The following is a 14,183-nucleotide window of genomic DNA, read 5'->3' as shown; positions in this document are numbered from 1 at the left end:
ACTAACATAACATTAAAAAAATTTTTTTGTGAAGAAATTCTGCTATGGTAAGATATTCCTTTTTAAATTTTCTAATTTTTCTGACCATTATTTTCCTGTGAGTTGGGAATACTGTGATGAATGATTAGTCTGGTAATACAAGTGTATACTGTATTTCTTTGGCACAGCTATGGTATCACTACGTAATAATCAAGGCTCTGTCATCTAATTTGATAATCCATACTCTAAGGTACTTTAGAAGTATAATATGTTAAGTCCATTTTCCTCATCTTTGTTTACACATGATAGGTATGTGCTAATAAAGTAAAATGTCACAGTATAGTGATATGCAGGTTACTTAAAACAGTGATTATAGTGCACCAAGCAGCAGGGCCAAACATTGAGAATGTCACAAAATCTCTGTCCCAACTACTCAAACTCACAAAAGTAGCCATAAATAATATACAAACAAATGAGTGTGGCTGTGTTCCAGTAAACCTTTATTTACCGACACTGATAACTAAATTTCACTGAAGTTCCACATGTCACAAAATAGTATTCTTCTTTTGACTTTTTTAACCATTAAAAGAATGCAAATACCATTCTCAATTCATAAGCCATTCAAAAAAAGTGGCTGGCTAGATCTGGTCCCCGGACTGTTATGTGCTGACTCCTGCTTTCAGCTTCTATCTTAAGAACCTGGGAAGGGGCACCTAGGTGACTCAGATAGTTGAGCATCTGCCTTCCACTCAGGTCATGATCTCCAGGTCCCGGAATTGGCCCCCATCAGGCTCCCTGCTTAGCTCGTGCACGTGCTCTCTCTCTCTCTCTCAAATGAATAAATAAAATCTTTTCTTTTAATTATTTTAAAAAAGAATTTGGGAAAATACAAATTAAACCCAAAAGAAGTAGAACACAATAAATTTAGAGCAGAAATCAATAAAGTAGAAACAGAAGAACAGAAAATTTCAATGTAGCCACGCTGGTTCTTTAGAAATATTAAAATGGGGGCGCCTGGGTGGCACAGCGGTTAGGCGTCTGCCTTCGGCTCAGGGCGTGATCCCAGTGTTATGGGATCGAGCCCCACATCAGGCTCCTCCGCTATGAGCCTGCTTCTTCCTCTCCCTTCCCCAGGCTTGTGTTCCCTCTCTCGCTGGCTGTCTCTATCTCTGTCAAATAAATAAACAAAATCTTTAAAAAAAAAAAAAAGAAATCTCATTAAAATGAATATACCTTTAGTAATACTGACCAGAAAAGGGAAAGAGAAAACACAAATTAACAAAATCAGAAATGAAGGAGGGGTTGGCATTACAAACTTTAGAGATATTAAAAGGTAAAAGAGGGCTTAATGAAATGGGCAAATTCTATAAAAGTCACAAAATACCAAAGCTTCCTCAAGAAGAAATAGAGTGGTTAATCTGAATAGTCCTCTATCAATCAATAATATGCAACGTGTAATTTAAAATCTTCCCATCAAAACTAACAAACAAACAAACCCTCCAGATCCAAATGGCTTCACTAGTGAATTCTCCCAAAGCATTTAAGGAAAAAATAAAATTCTAAGCAAACTCTCAGAAAAAAAAAGAAGAGGGAGAAAAATGTCCAACTTATATTTTAAGGCCAGCATTATCCAGATAACAAAACCAGATATTATATAAAAGAAATTTACATACCAATATCTCTAAGGAACATAGATACAAAAAACTTTAAATGTTAGATAGTCAGATGCAGTAATACATAAGAAAGGATAATGCATTATGACCAAAGAGGGGTATATACCAAAAATTCAAGGTGTTTTTTTTAAGGTGGTTTCCATTTAAAAAAAAAAAATAGAATTTTAAAAGACTAGAAATGAAATATATGATCATCTCAATAGATACATAAAAAGCAGTCCAGAAATAGATCCATATATATATGGCCAATTAATTTCTCACAAAGTTGTCAAGGCAAGTGAACAAGGGCAATTTTTTTTCAAAAAAGGGTGCTGAAACAACCAGATATCCATATGCAAAAAGAACCCGAACCCCAACTCTTAACTCACATCACATACAAAAATTATCTCAAAACAAATTATTGACCAAAACATAAGTTAAAACTATAAAACTTCCAGAAGACAACCCAAGGTATGGGGTGGTAGGAGGCACCAGTTCCCCAAGCCCCAGTTCCCACAAGGCAATGCATAATGGGCCAGCTGACATCTGCATATACAGTAGGTTGCACTACAGGAGAGGAATCCTGTTTAGGGAACCCAGTGTATTATACTGAACCTATCCTTTGTTCCAAAGGAAGACGATATACTAATCACTTTCTTCCAAGGCTGTAAGCAAGCCTAAACTTTCCTCTGAAGGAAGACACTCTATCTACTTTCCAAGGTTGTTCAACTTGGTATCAACTCTCACCTCTTCTGTGTTGATTTTTTTTTTTCTATGTCCTTCTTTTTCTTGGCTTGCTACCTTACTTTTATGGAACACATTTTCCATATACAGGAGGTAGAGTTTTTGAGACTTTATTCTACCTTCATATTTTAGTGATCGTTTGATTGGCTATTGAATCCTATTTTGCAAATAATTTTCCTTCAGAATTTTAAAGGCACTGCTCTATTACCTTCTAGGTTTCAATTAAGTTGGGAAGACTGATGTCATTCAAATTCCTGACTTTATATATCACCTGTTTTTTCCCCTTTCTGAAAGTCTGTAGGATCTTCTCTTTGACATAAGCTTTCAAAAATTGTTGATGATGTATTTGAAACGGTCTACTTGGGATTCTTTCAATCTAGAAATTAATGTCTTTAATTTTTATTTCACTGATGATTTCTTTCCATTTTTCCTGTTTTCTCTTTCTGGAGCACCTCTATTAAGATGCTGGACTTCATAGGTTGGTCCTTTAATTTTCTTACCTTTTCTCTCCTATTTCCCATTGCTTTGTCCTCTGGCTCTACTTCCCTCAAGATTTTCTCAACTTTATATTCTAATCTTTCTCTAGAGTATTTTTTCCTTTTGTATTTTCGTACTTAAGTATATAACTTATATAGGACTACATAAGTCTTAAATGTACAGCTCGATGAATTTTAACACTGGTGCATCCAGGTAACACCTGCATTGCAATACAGAACATTTCCAGCACTCCAGAAGGATCCTTCATGTCCCCTCCCAGATAGTACTTCTCCTCAAGGGCAATTACTATTCTGATTTCTGTTACCATTGATGAGTTTTGCCTGCTTTTTAAATTGTTTTTAAGATTTATTTATTTCTTTGAGAGAGAGAGAGAGAGAGAGCACATGCACGAGTGGGAGGGGCAGAGGGAGAGGGAGAGAGAATCTCAAGCAGACTCCACGCTGAGCACAGACCCTGACAGAGGGCTAGATCTCACAACCCTAAGGTCACGACCTGAGCTGAAACCAAGAATCAGATCCTTAACCAACTATGTCACCCAGGTGCCCCTTACCTGCTTTTTTAAAATCAATTTTATTAAGATACAACCTTTATACAACGGAATTCATTCATTTAAATTGTATGATTTGATTTCTTTTGAAAAATATATACAGTTGCACATCCACCACGACCGTGGACACAGAGAACATTCCCCATCACCTCCGAAAATTCCTTCTTGCCACTTTGCAGTCAGTCTCTACCCCCATAATGTATTCTTCTGTTCACATATCATAGTTTTGTCTGTTCTAGAATGTGACACAAATAGAATCACTCAGTATGTATTCTGGTGTTTGGCTTCTTTCATTTAGAATAATGCTTCTGAGATTCAACCATGTTGTTGCATGTATCAGTAATTACATGCTTTTTATAGCTGAGTACTATCTCCTTGTATGGATATACTAAAATTTGTTTATTTATTCATCAGTTCTCCATAGGTGTTGGGGTTAATGTACAGCATGAAATCAGCCATAATCCCTGGCTTGCTAAAATGTAACACAGAGGCCGCTGAGGGCGGGGAAGGTTTTGGAGAAGGGCGTAGGCCTTTGGAATGCCGAGGCCTGTGTGACCACTGGGCTGCTGGAATGCCGTGGGGAGTTGCCTTCCCGAAACTTTCCTAGCCCAAACAGCAGCCCCGTGATCTAAGATGTAGGCACTGTCCCTTAGGCTATGTTTAGCAGCACTTGTAGAACATGCAAATTAGCATATCGTATCTTTTCCCGTAAGCCGATCCTCCCAGTTTCAACAGACCCCTTGTCACACATCATGTGCTTGAGAAAGTGATAAGGATTTGTGATTATCCTGAAGGAACAATAAAAGCAGGAGCGAAGAAGAGCAAAGGGTCTTCGCCTCTGACCATTCGTTGACCTTCCTGCCTTCTCACTTTCACAGCAAAGTTCGGAGTAATCTTTCATCCATCAGTACAGGGATTGCTGGCCATTCCCGGCACATAGGCACTTTACAAGAAAAAAAAAAAAGTACAGCATATATTCTTTTCCCAGTTTCCACTGCAGTTACATCTAAAACTTGAAGATACCAAAAAAATACAATCTACCATGAGAAAGTCAAATGCTACAACATATAGCAGAATTAATGTTATTATCTAAAGCATGTGATAATCTATTACTGTAAAGTATATTTAAAAGCATAGAAAAGACATTAAAAATGAACACACACATATGAAAAAGAAAACAACCTTCTAGCATTAAAAAATAATACAGTCATTGAATTAAAAGCTCAATGGACTAATAAGGAAAAAGACACAGTTGAAAGAAGAATCAAGAAACCAGAAGACAGAGCTGAAGAAATTGTCCAGAATGCAGCTTATAAAGACAGAATAAGTAAGCTAAGATAAGAAACGCAGAGAATAGAAAGAGATAGTCCATGATGTGTCCATTATGAATTCCAGAAGGAAAAAAAGGAGTCAATATTCAAGCTATAGTGGCTAAGAAATTTCCAAAATCTATGGAAGATAATAGCTCTATTTCAAAATAAAGTAAGTCCACACCTAGAGACAAAACAAGTCCACACCTACAGACAAGACTCTAGAATGTTAAAGGCAATAGAGAGGTATATTATAATATCTTCAAAGAGAAGACAGCGAACTTTTCAAAAGCAACAGTGGAAACCTGGAGTCAGTGAAATTACACCTTCCAAGTGCTAAAGGTGGGGTCGGGGTCAGGGAGTTGCAACCTAGAATGGTATACCAAACTAAACATTCAAGTGTAAAGGCAATATAAAAATTTCAAGCTAAGTATATATCCAGGCACCACAAATTTTCAGTTGTGACCTCAGGCAAATCATGTAATTTCTCTAGGCCTTAGTTCTGTATCTATACAATAGGGAAAATAATATTTATCACCATAAAGTTAAAAACTAAATGGGATAATATGTTAGCATCCTTCCTAGCAAATACACACAGACACACACACATTCACTCACTCACACAGAGCTTTCTCTCCCAACACACTTGGATTTTTATCTCATACTAATACTAAGGCATATGTTTGGGAAAACCAAAAACTAGCTTACACTGAGAACCCTAAACTGCTTAAGATGTCACAAATAATTCTTTTGTCTCCACAGTAGTGGTTTTAAAATAGGAAAGAAAACATTTTTCAAACTAATTTTTTAGGTGAGTGGTATCTAATTCAGTTATATTTGTAATACATGTGAAGCTTAAGAAAAAATTATTGCTTTAAGCTATTTTCATTCTGACACTTCCATACGTCTCTCAGAATGTTCCTTTCCCTTCTATGAGTTGCAAATTCCTGAAATATCTATTTTAAAAACACTGAAGCAGTCTCAACTATAGCAATGTGAACAATATAATACAAGTTAGAACAGTGGTAGCAAAACAACAAATCAGATTTGATTTTAAGCATTCTGTACCACATTGAATTCTACCAATGTTCTGCCTTACATATTTATTAAAAAAAAAAAAAGTTGATTGAAATCACCAAAGTCCCGTCTATTTCAGGCAATACCTGCTATAAATCCAAGTAATTAAAAAAACCACATAACCACAACTGCTCAAATTACTGCATTTTGAAGTATGTTTTAATAGCAATAAATTAACCTATGTGAGTACTAGTCACCAAAACAGTTTACTTTGAAAGCCACAATACCTCCCATCTCTTTATGATGGGTTATAGACTCAAGGACTGTAGCTTGCCATGAATAATGGAGAATAGGACTTCATCACAAACTTGGAGACAACAGGAAAATGTCTGTAGCAACAAAGTCTTTTCATTTGTTTCCTTACCTAAACTCACTTCTCAAATACTTAGGAAACAGAAAAATGACTGTCCATACAAAATAAAAGAATCTAAAGAGATCATTTTAAGAGCTTAAATGTTTCTACAAAGTAACCACTACAACAATTTCTGCCCATGTACTCAATTCTTTAAAACACTGAAGCAGCAGACAATGTTTACCATCTGCCACTCCGTGTCAAGATGGCAGCTTAAACTATAAATTTTATCTTAAATACTTAAGTACTCTTTTAACATAAAAACAATAGTAACAGTCACTGAATGTTTATTCCACATCAGGAAATGATAAAAATGGCTGTCTAGTCATTATCTCATTTAATCCTCATCACACTACTAAATAAAAATGGTTACCCCCATTTAATAGAAGAGGAGGCTGAGGCTTTAAAGAATTTAAACTTGCCCAGAGCCTGGATTTACACCCAGATGTGTCTAAACTCAAAGCGTGCACTCTTGGCTCAATACATTCTACTGCCCCAAATTCCTTCAAAATACATCAACTCCTTCAAAGTTATACAGCTAATCCAAAAATAGAAAATAAAAGGCTAACTAGTAGAGATGAAATAATGTATTTTATTCCAGTTGCCTATATAATTAAATACTACTGTCCTTAATTTCATGGTATTTGGAAAATATTACATAAAGCCTTTCAAAACCCTGTCTGCATCGTATTAGTTTATCAAGTAGTCTTTAAGCAATTAATGTTATTATCATATCCACTCACACATTCGCCATCCACTCTACACTATTTAGCAAACACCCAAATACATGTAAGACCCATATAATTATTCACTTCAAAGAATATATAATAAGGCAGAGGAAATAAGAGAATAAAAATACCTATATTCACACCAGGGAAGTATATATTAAATACCACTTTCATCCATATTCTCCCATGAGTAGATAAGAAAAACAAAACAGAACTTGCTGATTCCCTCTCATTCATTTCCTCCTACCTCCTAATCACCAAGAAAAATGGAAGAAGGGAAAATCATCAGAAAGAAAAGGATACTTAAGTATAAAGACACTCATGGGTACAGAGAAATCAAGGGAATGAAGGAACATGCTATTGAAATAAAATAAATGAAGCTGAAGTTATACAGACATGATTATAAGTTATGGAAGCATTTGCAAAAAATATCTTCATACCAAAAAAATATTAGAAAGAATAAAAATTAAAGCTCACTTGTAAAAAATAATGAAATCTTGCCATTTGAAACTACATGAAAGTATTATGCTGAGCGAAGTAAGTCAAAGACAAATACCATATGACTTCACTCACAGGTGGAATTTAAGAAATAAAAAACAAACAAGCAGAGAGGAAAGTGGGGGACAAACCAAGAAACAGACTCTTAACTATAGAGAACAAACTGAGGGCCACCAGAGGGGACCTGAATGGGAGGATGGGGGAAATAGGTGGTGGGGATTAAGGAGTTCACTTGTGATAAGCACCAGTTGTTGTATGGAAGTGTTGAATCACTATATTGTACACCTGAAACAATCATACTGTATGTTAACTAACTGAATTTTTTTAAAAGACTTTTATTTATTTGAGAGAAAGACAGCATAAGTGGGGTGAGGGGCAGAGGGAGCCTGATGAGGGGCTTGATCCCAGGACTCCAGGTTGTGACCTGAGCCAAAGGCAGACACTTAACAGATTAAGCCACCCAGGCACCCCTAATTAACTGGAATTTAAATAAAAACTTAAAAGATAAAGAAATAAAACTCACTTTTTAATAGGCTGCTTTATTAAGTTCTTATTAGAACTTTTAATCAACAATTCCTAATGGACAATTACTAATTAAGAACTACAAAGTTGGAAAGAGACTTAAAAGGTCATTTATTCCATCTCCATACCTTCAAATAGGACCATAATCAAACCATCCATAGCAAAAGAAACATAAAGACATCTAGTGGACATTAAACAACTCACCCTGGAAAACACTCCTTTTGTTTTTGTAAAAGCAAATTTTTTAACTACTCTCATAATTTATGCCTTAAATTTATCTAGCTAGTGCCTGTATATACCTAACTTCTACTAAGTATTCTAAGGCATTATTTCACTAGGCCTACCATATATAATTAAGTTATCCAGGAGAAAAAAGTGTTTGAAATAATGCTGAGTACATTAAAATATACATATTTCCATTTACAAACAGATGCTCAAAATTAGCGACATAATATAAATCAGTCCAGAAATGAGATACAGTCAGACAATGGAAGTATTTTAGAGCTACTGGGATCTCAAACCATGCAGAATTCCAAATTTCTTTGAAGATGAAACCAAGGCAAAAATGTTAGTATTATTAATGATCTATAAAGTAACATTTTACAGCATTTAAGGAAGCCTCTTTTAAAAGAGTAATTGATGAATCCTTTTACAGAAAAATCATTATTTTGTAATATACCTACTGCCTTGATCTACCTGCTTAATATGGTCAGGTAAAGTCACAGAACATGGCCTCTCGTCAAACAGAACTGACAATCCTGGCATGTTGTTGCTAAGGCAGAGAAAGGGAAGAGAAAGGCCTTCAGTCACTGGGGACTTACGGTTTACCTCCATTAAACTTTCTATTCTTCCCAAAAATCTTATAAATAGTATTAATATCTTTTTCTTAGTAAGGAGACAGGTTTGGAAACTTGCCCGTGATTACACAGAAAATAAGTTGTAGTTGCAGAATTGACAAGAGACATATCTGACCCCTTCCACTATACCATATTCAATAAACGATCCTTGGAGAAATGTTCTCTATAAAAGAATACCACTGTGCATGTTGAGAAAATAAAGTATAAGGTATTAATCCAAAGGATCCATAAGAGCTTTCTAATTTTACTGTGATACTTACACAAAATAGATAATAATTATCAGTTAAGTGGATAAATCTAAAGTTGTTGAAGAATACTCAATCATAAACTCTTGGCCTGGATTCTTTTCTCCTTAGTAACACATTAGGCTATTGGTTTCCTCAATATTTTAGGCTCTCCTATAGTAAATCAAAATTTAAGGGGGAAAAAAAAATCACACAACCTTGTGTTTTGCTGTCACTGGAAATTAATGAATTCTAATCTCAGCTCGATGAAACCATTCTTAACTTGTCCTAGCTTTCCACAGTGGCTTTATTTCAAATAAACCTAATCTCTCATCAATTGACCTTGATTCCTATCTACCTTGTAGAGAACCTGTTTGAACTCTCTAACCTTTTACCACCCAACCTATAAATATCCGTATCTATTCTCACTTTTTCTTTTTCAGGGCACCTCTCCTCCTGTCTACGTTAGCACACTGCCTAGGATCACAGCGAGCACTTAGTTGATACCTACAAAATATAACTCATTCTAGACTAATTCTTCCACCCAGCTCATCCCATCCTTTCCTACATTTTCAGAGACCTCTATCCGCTATCTCCTCTCTCATCTCCTACATCTTCAAACATTTCCTCTTTATTGGCTCTTTTCCTAATAGCTTATCAATCTTTAAGAAAAAAAAAAAAAAAAACCTACAAACAGTTTCTAGTTACTGCCTCATCTCTTTCTTTTCTTCAGAGTCAAACTTCTCTAAAGAGAAGTGTGCCTGGAAATTTCATATTAAGGAAGTACTGTCAAGTAAGTAGAATAATATTACAGGGTTTTTTGTTTTTTTTTAAGACTCCTTAATTCTTTTTTAAAGTTTATTTAAGTATCTCTACACCCAAACGTGGGGCTTGAACTCACAACCCTGAGATCCAGAGTTGCTCACTCTACGGACTGATCTAGCCAGGCACCCCAAGAACCCTTAATTTTAAAGATATATATTGAAATAATTACAGATAAAAAGATATGATATCTGAGTTTAGCTTTAAAATAATCCATTTGGAGGCAGGAGTAATAGATGAAACAAAATTGGTTATGTGTTCATTCTTCAAGGTAAGTGATGACTACATGGGGGGCTCATTATTCTATTTTCTTTTGTATATGTATTATCAAGGAAAATTTAAGCTTGTTATTCAAGTAGCCTATGCTCACATTCCTCTTCATTTTTGCAAAGAAGTTCAGAAATACTTTACAGCCACCAAATCCATTGAACGTGTTTCAATCTTTACTTCAATTGCCCTCTCCAAGACACAGGATACTCTGGACCATTCCTGCTTCTTACTTTCCTCTCCTTTGTTATTTCCTATGCATGCTTGCTCTGCTGCTTCTTCTCTGCCTCCCAACCTCTCAGTCTCATTTGTGGGCACTTCTCCCACTTCATTTCAAACATGGTCCCACTCTCCCGCCCCAACACACACACACACACACACACACACACACACACACACACACCAAAAACGCTGTTTCTTCCCAAGAGTTCCATATTCAAACTTTTCCTTTTTCATTTCTATGCATTCCTCCAATGTGAACTGATCCATTCTCTCCTGTAATTCCAATTACTTATGCACGTGCAAGCCCCCACCTCCAGCCCTGAACTCTCTCCTGAGCTCCAGATCCAAACGTATCCTTACCTGAATATCCCACAGGAACTCTGAATAAATGCTCAGAACTGAACTGACCTTTACTTTCACTCCAACAAAACCCTGTCCCTCCTCCTCTCAAGTCAATGGTTTCATTATCCTCACAGATATCCTAGCCAGAAAACCAGGAATCATTTGTCGTAGGGTTCCAAATCTTTCTAGCTCCCAACTTAAGTCATATCAATTTTATCCCTTAAATACTTCTACAATCCCTGTCTTTCCATAACTGCAACTGTTTAGTTCAGACTTTTCTTCATTTTTCTATTGTACTTTTTCCCCCTAAAACTGGTTTCCCTATACCACTCTATTCTCCCCTCTCCAAGGTCCATTCTCCACACTTCAGCTGGAGTTATCTTTCTAAAATACAAACCCAGTAACACCACTACTCCATTTGAAATTCTTCAATGGTTGCCCCCACCCCCAGAAAAACACTATGAACTCTTTATCATGGTACCAAGTACCTTAGGATCTGGCCCCTCCCTCCCCACTACACTGCAGGTACTCTGAGATTCAGGCATCAGAATGACCTAGGGTTCTCCAAACACAAAACACTGGAATCTGTCCTTCGCTTTTGTTGTGCCATTTGCCTAAATGACTTTCCTCATCTTCTCTCCCAGTGAAAGGTTACTCAATTTTCTTAACACAAGTCAAATGTCACATCATACTGGAAGCTTCACCCAATCTCCTTAAACAGAGTCAGGATCATTCTACCAATGAGTACAGAGAATGGCATCAGTGGTTGAGACCATGACTTAAATGAGTTAGACCTACCTGGGTTGAAATCCCTGGTTCAAACCTTATCAGCTATGACTCTGAACAAGATCTCTAAGTCTGTTTCCTCATCTCTAAATAACAGTAGCTAGGGATTTCTATGAGAATTAAATAATGGGTTACATGCAAAATACTGTAGAGTACCTCACTGAAATTAAGTATTCAATAAATGTCACTGTTATATTACTGTTAATTCCCACTCTGGGCTCCTATAGCAACTTGCACCTATCTCTATCATACTGTTGTGATGACATGACTGCTCGTGCACAACACAGACTATCTTCTATCACCTTTTTATTCCCACTACCAGGCATAACACCTACAATATCATAGGTTTTTAACAAATAAGCAAATAAAATATACAAATAAACAAATAAAATGCTTCCAACCCCTGTACTATATACCGTAAGGCCTCAATTTTTTTTTCTAATGGTCTTTCTAAATTTACTTTCCATCTCCTTGTACAAAATTGGTACTTTAAGTAAAATTTACAAGTCAGCCTCATTTTAATTGAGAAAAAGGGAATTTTGTAGTGGACTTCTATTGTTTTGTTTAAAACACACACACAGGGGTGCCTGGGTGGTACAGTCAGCTAAGCATCTGACTTTTGGTTTGAGCTCAGGTTGTGACCTCAAGGTGGTAAGATAAAGCCAGGAGTCATGTGCTTAAGACTCCCTCCTTCTCCCTCTCTCTCTAATAAAAAGAATAAATAGAAAAATAACACACACAAAATAAGCCCACTGTTCTATCAACAATTTTTCTACATACTATATAAAATACCAAATTTCTCGGATGGTTATCTACCTGTTGAAAAACTGTAAAGAGTAATCAAGGCAGGTTTTCTAAATCTGTGTTGGCTTCCTTACCACCAGGACCTGAGCCAACTCTAAGGACCAAGGTGTATTGCAGGGTATTTTTTTTTAAGTAGAACATGGCATTTTTCATTCTGAAAACATGCTCCTGAGAAATTCTGAAGAACACTGAAATAATCAAAGAAAATAGTTATTACTACCCACTTTAAAAAAAAAGAAAAAAGAAAAGAAACAGACAAGTCTGTGCTTTAAAAATCACTAGTAATTTAAACTAATCTTCAAAATATAATCAAAATATGTGTAGGCACTATTCAAGCTAGTGAGTGGGGGTGTGGGGGTACTCATTTTGCAATCTTGACCCTCAAAAAATGCAAAAGGCAAAACGATTTAAGAAAAAGATACTACTATATAATAGCATGATCTCTACTTCTACACTTGACCTTTAAACATTAATGCCCTTTGAGTAATTACTAATGGGTTAAAATGCAAACACCTCTGAGCTACTTCAGAATAAACATGATTAAATACCTAGAAATAAACGTATTAGTGAAAGGAGAAAGTCCTATTAAAAAAAAGTTTCTCGGGTCTCACATCAATGTGTGCCATACATACGGTTCGGCACCGAGAGGCAGCAACCTGAGAGGGTCAGAGACGCCGCAGGCCCGAGGCCCTGCAGCTGGGACTGCTGCTCATCCCTGAGACTCTGCGGGGCGGTGGCCCAGCCCAGTCGGGGTGGGGCTGAGCGCTGTTAGCCGGGGCGGGCCAAACCGCAGGGCGGGAAGCCCAAGTCTCACCTCCACTTCCCTCTCCCAGCGCAGAGCCCAGTTCCGCGACCACCCAAGAGCCCCTGCACCACAAAGACAGATTTTCTCTCGCCCGGTCCGCTCAAAGTTTATCGGTCTTTACCGGCGGTCAGGGCCGCCGGGCTTTGTAGTTCGCCGGTCCAGGCCACCCCGCCAAGGCCGCAAGCCTGTGGAGCGGCTAAACTACAATCCCCATAATGCCCCGCGAGGCTCGCGCTCCCACTGTTCTCTACCTCCCCTCACGGCGCCCCAGGACCCGCACCGCCGCGCTGCCGTGGCAGCGGGAGACCGGGTGGGGCTGTCAACCTGAACACCCCACCACCTGCCCTCCTGCTTGCGCCCGTCTCCCTCTGATTCATTACCTACGTGCCGCAGTTCGGCGGGCCGTTGGTGATGCGGGCCCGGTGGGGGTGGGGCACAAGCCGCCGCCGCCGCGGAGTCCGTTAGTTCCCGACGTGCGTGAAGAGGCGGTGGCGGCGGCGTACGGTTGCCATGGCGGCCGCAGGCCGGGCGGTGGGGGGAGCGCGGAGGCTCCGAGTCAACTCGGGGGAGGAGCCTGGGAACCCCACCCGGGTGAGGGAGAAGGGAGGCGCAAGGGTGCGTCTGGGAGAGGAAGACGATGACATTGAAGAGGACGAGTGACTAATTGAACTCGGGTACTGCCCAATGAGCCCTGCCGCGGCAGCGTCCAATCCCCTTGGCAGGACGCGTGTCCTGTGCCGCCGGCGGAGCGCGTTAGTGCCCGCTCTATTCTGAGACGAAGCTTGTGGCGTCAGAGGAAGGAGCGCCCGAGCGGCTCAGCGCCTGGCTCTTTAAAGGTCGTCCGGCCCGGCCCCTCCCCCGCCGCTTCTGCGGGCGTCCCCCGCTGGCTCTGCCGGGTGGCGTGGTGGGAACCGGAGCCACCCTTTTCTGGGCTTTTCACCACCAAAACTGAGTTTGCAATGTTTCACACCATTCTGCCACTTTCTGAGGGCTAGAAACGAATCCTTTCGTAAGGCGTAATGCTTACGGCATTTAGGATTTTTAAGGAGGTTTGAGAACGTGTCAGTGGCACTGATTTGGGCTGAATTTTTGATGTGTAATATTTCAGAGGTAATAATTTATGGACTCTTCCAAGACCCGTCTCAGA

At 38.5% G+C, this 14,183-nt stretch overlaps 1 protein-coding gene across 7 annotated transcripts in view; it reads right to left on the bottom strand.

Moving 5' to 3' along the window:
- The window catches only part of KATNAL1 (katanin catalytic subunit A1 like 1), a 77,660-nt gene extending 63,879 nt beyond the window's left edge, over nucleotides 1-13,781 (bottom strand). The window contains exon 1 of one of the 7 annotated variants that reach the window (XM_045797020.2): nucleotides 13,417-13,781. The gene's annotated coding sequence lies outside the window, so the exon portion shown is untranslated. Of the gene's footprint in view, nucleotides 1-8,603; nucleotides 8,629-12,243; nucleotides 12,423-12,779; nucleotides 12,981-13,045; nucleotides 13,211-13,416 lie in introns of those variants that run through there. The other 6 variants (XM_045797021.2, XM_045797025.2, XM_045797022.2 and 3 more) reach the window with 6 other exon arrangements.
- Nucleotides 13,782-14,183: the final 402 nt, after the last annotated feature.

The sequence above is a fragment of the Ursus americanus genome, chromosome 10, assembly GCF_024610735.1.
Source record: "Ursus americanus isolate L20-20 chromosome 10, mUrsAme1.1.p, whole genome shotgun sequence".
NCBI lineage: Eukaryota > Metazoa > Chordata > Mammalia > Carnivora > Ursidae > Ursus > Ursus americanus.
This window is presented reverse-complemented; position numbering and strand designations above follow the sequence as displayed.